General features: G+C 36.7%; 1 pseudogene across 1 annotated transcript; it reads right to left on the bottom strand.

Annotated features, from left to right (window-relative positions):
* Positions 1 to 515: 515 nt before the first annotated feature.
* LOC308422633 (peptidyl-prolyl cis-trans isomerase D-like) lies at positions 516 to 4,581 on the bottom strand (annotated as a pseudogene). The gene is made up of 3 exons: positions 4,503 to 4,581; positions 1,575 to 2,086; positions 516 to 1,059 (listed from the first exon to the last, which is right to left on the bottom strand). The product of its transcript is annotated as a peptidyl-prolyl cis-trans isomerase D-like (transcript).
* Between the last annotated feature and the right edge of the window lie 4,607 nt (positions 4,582 to 9,188).

The raw sequence follows: 9,188 nt of genomic DNA, 5'->3' as shown, positions 1-9,188 counted from the left end.
TAAAATAGAAACTTTGAGATTCATTCAAACCATAGCAATATGAAGTACAACACTAGGAGATGAACCCATGATCCAACAGAACATCCTTAAACATTACACTTCTTTATTTATTAATATAAACTCAGAAAACTTACATCAGATTTCAGAGACCAAGTTTCATTGTTTTAATGCAGAGATAATAAAAGTCACACTCCAAGAAGTGTTGCTAAATCCTTTAGGTATTACTTGCTTAGTAGACTGTGTATAAACTCTGAAGTATGAGGCTAGAAATCCCTACCTTAAGAATTGTGGCATGCATTGTAGAGATGATGTCATGAGTCTTTTGTGTTTTTTGTTTTGCTTTTTATTTTTTTGAGATTCACTGTATTTTGTAACACTTTATTAAGAAGGAACCTATGTCAGCACTGCTATGTAAACAGTGTCAAAGATCAAGGGAACACCAGGAATTATGTAGACAATAATATACATTGTCCAATATAATCAATGTGTAATAGTTAAGGAAAGTTTAATCCTTATTAAGCAAACATTTTTGCATACACTGCCTTCTCTTTATCTTTCTGTGCCTTTATCATTTTTTGACTTTATCTTCTGCGCTTTCTTAAGATCAGCCAATGCTTGATGACATTCTTTTAATCCTTGCCATCCTTGTGTTTTCGATATGCTTTAGTGTTTGAAGGGTCCATTTAAAGAGCCTCCAAGCAACTGTCAACTTCCCCCTGCCAAGTTGACAGCTTCAATTTACAAGCACCCATATTTAGCACACAACTTAAGGCTACAGGTTGCAGTCTGGATATACCTGCTTTCTCAGTAATGGCCTTTCGACTATCCACATACCTTAAAACCTTCACATATTTTTAAATAGCCATCTCCCAGTTCTGAGACTTGAATAAAGTATTTTCAACATTTTTCAAGTCTTCAGATATTAATAAAATTTTATCTACATCTTTAAAATCTGTATCTGCATCCTCAGGGAAATCTGGATGACTATCACCAGAGTCATCTTTGGGGAATATTCCTCAGTCATCCCCTTCTTTCAACTCTCCACATTCTGCAATAACACTAGTGATTATTGATTTTGGGTTCATTAACAGTAAAAAACTTGTATGTATGCAATATCAAAGGATCATCTCAAATGTACTACATGGAGACATCTTGGTATCTGCATATAATGTTTATTTTTGTTCGTTAGTTTCAATGTCTGTACATTTTGTTTCTTGTCTTTCTCCATTGGTCAGGAAGTCCAGAGCCATGTTGAAGATTTAAATCTATATCTTTATCCTGGCTTTGAGCAGAGACTATTTCTTATTTTACGATATTTGCTCTAAGCTTTTAAATATATTAAGATGGTCCATTATATTTTTATATTTCTAAGAAACATTTAAGATAAAATGAGTGTTAAATATTACTGGGTTCCCCCCAATATTTGTTGAGATAATCATTTAATTTTCTCATTTAATTTAATGTCAGTAAGTGTCATTGATAGATTTCAAAAATAAATGTCATTCACTTCTGGAATTCAAGCCCTCCTTAATAATATTGTATTTTCAATGAGTACTTTAAACACACACACACACACAGACACAGAGTTTGGCTTGTCTTTCACTTCTACATTTTAAGCATCCTTGCCACACCTAGTCTTTTATTACTTGACCAAATATCACGTTTCCCATCCAAATGAGGAGTTGAAACTGTTGTGACAAAGAACTGAGAACCATTTGTATTGGGGCCTGCATTTGCATACACAACAAACCCTCCTTATCATGCTTATAATGAAAATTCTCATCTTCAAATTTTTCACCATAAATACTTTCTCTACCTGTCCCATTCTGATTTGAGAAGTCTCTACTTTGAATCATAAATTTCTTAATAATTCGGTGAAAAGATCATCCTTTAATATGGAGAGGTTTCCCGGTTGTGGATCCAGTGCCTTTTTCTCTTGTAGACAAAGCATGGACATTTTCTGCAGTTTTGGGAACAGTATCTGCAAACAATGCTAAAACAATTCGTCCAACTCACTCCTTGCCAATGTCCACATCAAAGAAGAGTCTCGGGTTTTTGGAATTGGGGGGCTTGGCTGCTGGGGATGCTGGGGGATGTGTGGGACATCTTCACTGTGGGCGCTGGAAAGTGGGACACGAGTCTCTTGTTCTCAAGAGGGGCCCACGTCATGAGCCTCAACGGTAAAAAGTGTTGTTTATTTTTACTTCCGCCCTCATTTAAATATTATCATTGCTTAATATTGTATGCAAGGAGGTGGAATACAATAATGTACAATTTCCATGGATGAGAGGTGATGTATTTTTTCAGTAGCTGAGGAAAATGAAAATTACTGTACACTGGGAACATTTGAGATGGAAATATTAGAAGAACACAGTTATGGCCTCGTCTCCTGCATGTTTAACTCAATCTTGTCAACTGCTTGATAAGGCAGGCAGTTTGCCAAATATGACAAAGGGGTTAAGGGCATCTTATGTATTCAGAGCCTGAAATTGCCCTACCTGTTCTAGACTGTTGTTGGAAAGTTGTTACTATTTAACTAAATGTACTTATGAAGACTTTTAAAAAATTTCTAGCACTGATTATTAATAATCTAGTAAATATTTAATTTAGGAAATAAAGTATTAGCTTGAACAAGGCCCACTTTTAAAATGAATATCAATAGTTAATATTTTCTTGAGTAAACATCATGGTAAAACTTCTTTTTTCCCTGTAATAAACAGGCTTGAAGTGGATGTTTGGGAAATAAGTAATACATTTAGTTGTTGACAGTTTAATGTAATGTTTTTAGCATGTTTGAGAATGGGATGTGGTAAGGGGCTTACTCATTATTGTTTAGATCTTTGCTCTGTAAATTAAACAAACAGCTGTGTCTTGACCTCAGGAGAGAAAAAGAGCTTCGAAAAGCTATTGAATATAAAGCCTTTTCTGTTTTACATAAAAATCACTAAATACTAAGCATTTAGTGAATGAAGTTTCCTTTGCTTATGAAGAAGAATAAAAAAGATCTGTTATGGTTATAATATGGGAAGCTAGGGAGATATGCCAAGACATCATGAGCTCCCAGTTTCCCTCTGTCTTCGGAAATAGCCTCCCAACTATAATTTTGATGTATTGATTAAACACAATGTCACATATTTTCTTTTAGCTCACAGATTTTAATCTTGGGTCATCATTAGTTTTATGGCAAAGAAAGTCTACATTTGTTTGAAACAAAGCTGTTTATGGTTTTGTGGCTTAAAAATAAACTGCAGTTTAAAGTCATGTGGAGGCTGCTATCCATCTTCATTTCCTTAAGCAGTTAATTCGAAGTATAAGGAGGCCTCCTTATTAGATTTGCATCCTTATTGGTTTGCATGTTAGCCCTGAATGCCACAATCCGAAGAAGCTACCAACTATTATGAGTTCCCAGACAAGTTCTAATTTTTATCTGCTTACAAAAACCCCAGCAGGTTACAGATGACAGAAAATACTTGTAAACAAATGAGAGAAAATGCCTCCTGTCAATTTCCCCTTTTCCCCCTTTCTGTCCTCGTGGCATGTTAATATCTGAAAGGAAAAACTATCACCATTCATACTTACATTCAATGTATGCCTTTTTAAGATGCAATTTGTATATTTAACATATTGAGTCTGCCATATTTAACAAGCTAAAATCCTTCAGAATGTCAAGTTAAAATTTAATTTTAGGTAAGCAATGACCAGTGTTGTACTTCATGGGCGTGATTACATAGGGTGTGCCTATCCTGACAAACATAACTATTGCTAATAAGAAATTTAAGGTTCACTTGCTATCTTTAAAAAAAAATCTGGCAGACCTGATGTGGGTAAATTTTATGTTCCTTCTCTGCGTCTATCTCCTTGTTATGCATTTTCTTTTATTTGCCACTTTTAAATTAAAACCAAACAACAGTGTATTTATTTATATAATTCCACATAGTGCAGCGAACATTTTTTGTCTCATAGAAAACATACTAGAAAATGTATTTACATTAAATTATATAACAAAAATATTTCTAAGAATTAGCAGTCATAATTAAGTTGTCATTCTCAATAATAACTTTCTAAATTTAAATATTTAATCTCAGAATTTCCTTAAAATCTCTGAGATGGCTTTTAGGTTCTCTCTATTGATGACAGTTTGCCTGGCATCAGGCTTTCTTCCAGTAATAAAAAAAGAACAAATATTTTGTTGTTTGTTATTTACTGTATTTTACTTTGTTGAAACAAGGTTTAACTCTATAGCGAAATCTGTCCTGGAACTTACAATGTAACTGAAGCTGGCCTTAATAGATAGCTGCCATGGGCACGGGGATCAGAAAACACACCAAAGAACTTGAGCTACATGAAGAGAGCGAGTATGGCTCAGAGGGAATGAAAGGGTTATGGCACAACCGCCTCAAGGTGTAAATGGGAAGGTCCATCTCTGATACATGGCTGCCAACACCGGAGCCCTGCACAAAAGCTGGTCTTCCTTATTCTTTAACTGAAGTTTTCTTCCTTACCATGTGGCTGCTTGTTCAAGCTTACACAGCTAACCCTCTTGTAAGCTAACTCAAAGAACATGGCTTTCTTCTTCCCCATTTGTCTCTCTCTTCTGGACAGCTGCTTAGATTTACTACAGCTTGTCTGGTTTGAGCCTTTTCTTTTAAACTCTTAATTAAATCACCCTTGAGCTTCTTTTAAAATTAAAAAAATCTTAAAAAATTTATCCTTTATTTAGCAACATTGGGTAGACCTACTCATATCAAATCACAATGTTAGGTGTAGACCCGGAAATGTTTAGTCTTTGTTTATCTTCTGAGAATATAAAGGTTATAATATAACAAGCTCCTAGACCTCAATAGGCATTCAGATCTTAGCACAACTGACTCTATGTCAGAAGCACCAATTAGGCCTTGGAATCCCATAGGTAGGCAAAATGCCAAAATAGGGACAAAGGCCAAGGGAAAGATTACAGGATATGGCTGGGAAAGTCCTGGACTAAAAAGTCCCTAAATGTACTAACCTTGCTTTTGGCTTCTATAGTTCTACTTCCTGTTAACTATTCTTTCTAGTCAAGTGTGTCAACAAGGATGTGGTTTCTGTGTATAGAAAGCAAAGAGATTTTAAGGCCAGAATATTCAAGATACAATTCACAGACTATATGAAGCCCAAGAAGAAGGAAGATCAAAATGTACATGCTTTAGTTTTTCTTAGAAGGGGAAGCAAAATACTCACTGAGACTAGAGGGTGGGAAGAACTTTGGAGGAAGAGTCGAGGGGGAGTGGGAAAAGAGAGGCAGGATCAGGAATGAGAGGAGACAGGAATGATATTCAGAGGGTCAGAAATTTGAACAGAGGTGTGTAGCAATTGGGGATGGGTAACTGGGGGTAGCCACCAGCAAGTCCCAGGTGCCAGGAAAACAAGAGGATTTCAGGAGTCAACAGGAATGAGATTTGCTGAGACGCCCTCAAAAGGAGAGGGAGAACCTGTAGAGACCATATACAGAGGTTAGGCAAGGTCCCCAGTTGGGAGATGGGGCTACCCACCGTTCTCAAAATTTTAACCCAGAGTTGCTCCTGTATAAAGAAAATACAGGGAGAAAGAGTGGAACAGAGACTGAAGGAAAAGCCATCTAGAGACTGCACCACCTGGGGATCCATCCTATATGTAGTCACTAAACCTAGTCGTTATTGCTGATGCCAAGAAGTGCTTGCTGACAGAAGCCTGATATAGCTGTCTCCTGAGAGGCTCTTCCACAGCCTGACAAATACTGATGCTCACAACCAGACCCCCAGAGCTCCCAGGGACTAAACCACTAACCAAAGAGTACACACGGAGTGAGACTCATGGCTCCAGCTGCATATGTAAGAGAGGATGGCCTTTCTGGGCATCAATGGGAGGAGAGGCCCTTGGTCCTGTGAAGGCTAGATGTCCCAGTGTAGGAAAATGTCAGGGCAGGGAGGCAGAAGGGAGAAGTTGGATGGGGAAACACCCTCAAAGAAGCAGGGGGAGGGGAAGTGAGAGATGGGGGAACTAGGAAAATGAATAACATTTGAGATGTAAATATCCAATAAAAAAAAAAAAAAAAAAAAAAAAAAAAAAAAAAAAAAAAAAAAAAAAAAAAGAAAGAAAGCCAAGAGCTGTAAGACTTTATTCTTCATGCAGCTACCTATGGGCCAGCAAATGAAACTTTTCTTTTCTTTTTTTTTTTAGACTTTATTTTAAAAAACAAAGATAAAAAATTTTTAAACATTTTTGCATAAATGTATACTAATACAACGGTGTCATTGCTTGGCTTTTTTTTCTTTTTCTTTTTTTTTACAATGAGCAAAAAGTACATGTAATACAGGGTGTAACCCGAAATTTGTCAATGTGTTCTTGGTGTGTAAGGAATGAGCATGACTTTTTTTTTTGTTTTCTTTTTTTTTGGACTTTACACAGTCTGTGACTTGTTTCTGGGGCAGTGTGAGCCTATGGGGTTAGCATCCCACTATCAGTAACTGCATATTATGTCTGTTCTTTTGTGACTGGGTTATCTCACTCAGGATGATATTCTCTAGATGCAGCCATTTTCTTAAGAATTTGGTTAAGTCATTGTTTCTGGTGGCTGAGTAGTATTCCATGGTGTAAATGTACCACAATTTTTGTATCCATTCATCATCTGAAGGACATCTGGGTTCTATCCAGCTTCTGGGTATTATAAATAGAGCTGCCATGAACATTGTGGTGCATGTATCTTTGTTGTATATTAAAGGGTCTCTGGGGTTTATGCCCAGAAGTAGAAAGCTGGGTCTTCAGGTAGTATTATGTCCAATTTTCTGAGGTATCACCAGACTGATTTCCAGAGTGGTTGTATCAGTTTACAACCCCACCAACAGTGGAGAAGGGTTCCTCTTTCTCCACAACCTCGCCAGCATCTGCTGTCATCTGAGTTTTGGATCTTGGCCAATCTGACTGGTGTGAGGTGTAATCTCAGGGTTGTTTTGATTTGCATTTCCCTGATGGCTAAGGATGTTGAGCACTTACTTAGATGCTTCTCAGCCATTCGATATTCCTCAATTGAGAACTTTTTTGTTTAAGTCTGTACCCCATTTTTTAATAGGATTGTTTGATTCTCTGTTGTCTAGCTTCTTGAGTTCTTTGTATACCTTGGATATTAGGCCTCTATCTGATGTGGAGTTGGTAAAGATCTTTACCCATTCTGTTGGCTGCCATTTTGTTTTCTTGACAATGTCCTTAGCCTTACAGAAACTTTGCAGTCTCATTAAGTCCCATTTGTTAATCTTTGACCTTAGAGCTTGAGCCATTGGTATTTTGTTAAGAAAAGTTTCTCCTGTGCCTATATGTTCTAAAGTTTTCCCTAATTTCTCATCTAATAGTTTCAGTGTATCTGGTTTAATGTGGAGATCTTTGATCCACTTACACTTGAACTTTGTAAAAGGAAATAAGAAAGGGTCCATTTTCATTCTTCTGCATGCTGAGTGACAGTTAGACCAACACCATTTGTTTAATAGGCTGTCCTTTTTCCATTGAATGTTTGCGGCTTCTTTGTCAAAAATCAGGTGACCATATACATGAGGGCTCATTTCTGGATCTTCTATTCTATTCCATTGATCCATGTGCCTATTTATGTACCAGTACCATGCTGTTTTCAGCAAAATTGCCCTGTAATATAGCTTGAGGTCAGGCATAGTGATTCCCGCAGATGTTTTTTTGTTGTTGAGGATGGATTTCGCTACTATAGGCCTTTTTTTTTTTTTTAAATAACAACATTATTTTACAAAATAAAGATAAATGTACAGATTTTAAACATTTTTGCTTAAAATTATACATTTTTTGTCAGTACTTTTTTTCAGATTTTAACATAATTTTTACATAAAACTATATGAATATATTTTTTAGTCAGTACTTGATGTTTTTCAAGGTTTGATTGTATGCCTTGAAAACTTAATAGTTATAATGAGCTAAAGTACATGTAAAACAAAATGTAACATCGAAATAGTTAAAGTTTTCTTGTTTTGTAAATATTTTTTTTTTGTTTTGTTTTGTTTTCTTTATTTCTTGGACTTCATACAGTCTGTGAGTTGTTTCTGAGGGAGTGCAAGCCTCTGGGGTTAGCATCCCACTATCAGTGACTGCATATTATGTCTGTTCTTTTGTGACTGGGTTATCACACTCAGGATGATATTCTCTAGATGCAGCCATTTTCTTAAGAATTTGGTTAAGTAATTGTTTCTGGTGGCTGAGTAGTATTCCATTGTGTATATGTACCACAGATTTTTGTATCCATTCATCTTCTGAAGGACATCTGGGTTCCTTCCAGCTTCTGGCTATTATAAATAGAGCCGCTATGAACATTGTGGTGCATATATCTTTGTTGTGTATTAATGTGTCTCTGGGGTATATGCCCAGAAGTGGAATAGCTGGGTCGTCAGGTAGTACTATATCCAATTTTCTGAGGTATCGCCAGACAGATTTCCAGAGTGGTTGTATTAGCTTGCAACCCCACCAACAGTGGAGAAGTGTTCCTCTTTCTCCTCCGCCTCGCCAGCATCTGCTGTCATCTGAGTTTTGGATCTTGGCCAATCTGACTGGTGTGAGGTGGAATCTCAGGGTTGTTTTGATTTGCATTTCCCTGATGGCTAAGGATGTCGAGCACTTCCTCAGATGTTTCTCGGCCATTCGGTGTTCCTCAACTGAAAATGATTTGTTTAGCTCTGTACCCCATTTTTTAATAGGGTTATTTGATTCTCTGGTGTCTAGCTTTTTGAATTTTTTATACACCTTGGATATTAGGCCTCTATCTGATGTGGTGTTGGTAAAGATCTTTTCCCATTCTGTTGGTTGCCATTTTGTTTTCTTGATGATGTCCTTAGCCTTACAGAAACTTTGCAATCTCATTAAGTCCCATTTGTTAATCTTTGACCTTAGAGCTTGAGCCATTGGTGTTTTGTTCAGGAAATTTTCTCCTGTGCCTATGTGTTCTAAGGTTTTCCCTACTTTCTCATTTAATAGTTTCAGTGTATCTGGTTTAATGTGGAGATCTTTGATCCACTTACACTTGAGCTTTGTACAAGGAGATAAGAAAGGGTCTATTTTCATTCTTTTGCATGCTGAGTGCCAGTTGGACCAGCACCATTTGTTGAATAGGCTGTCCTTTTTCCATTGAATGTTTACTGCTCCTTTGTCAAAAATCAGGTGACCAT

The sequence above is a fragment of the Micromys minutus genome (assembly GCF_963924665.1).
Source record: "Micromys minutus genome assembly, chromosome: 7".
Lineage (NCBI taxonomy): Eukaryota > Metazoa > Chordata > Mammalia > Rodentia > Muridae > Micromys > Micromys minutus.
Note: the sequence above shows the minus strand (reverse complement) of the source record. Positions and strands in the feature narration are given on the sequence as shown.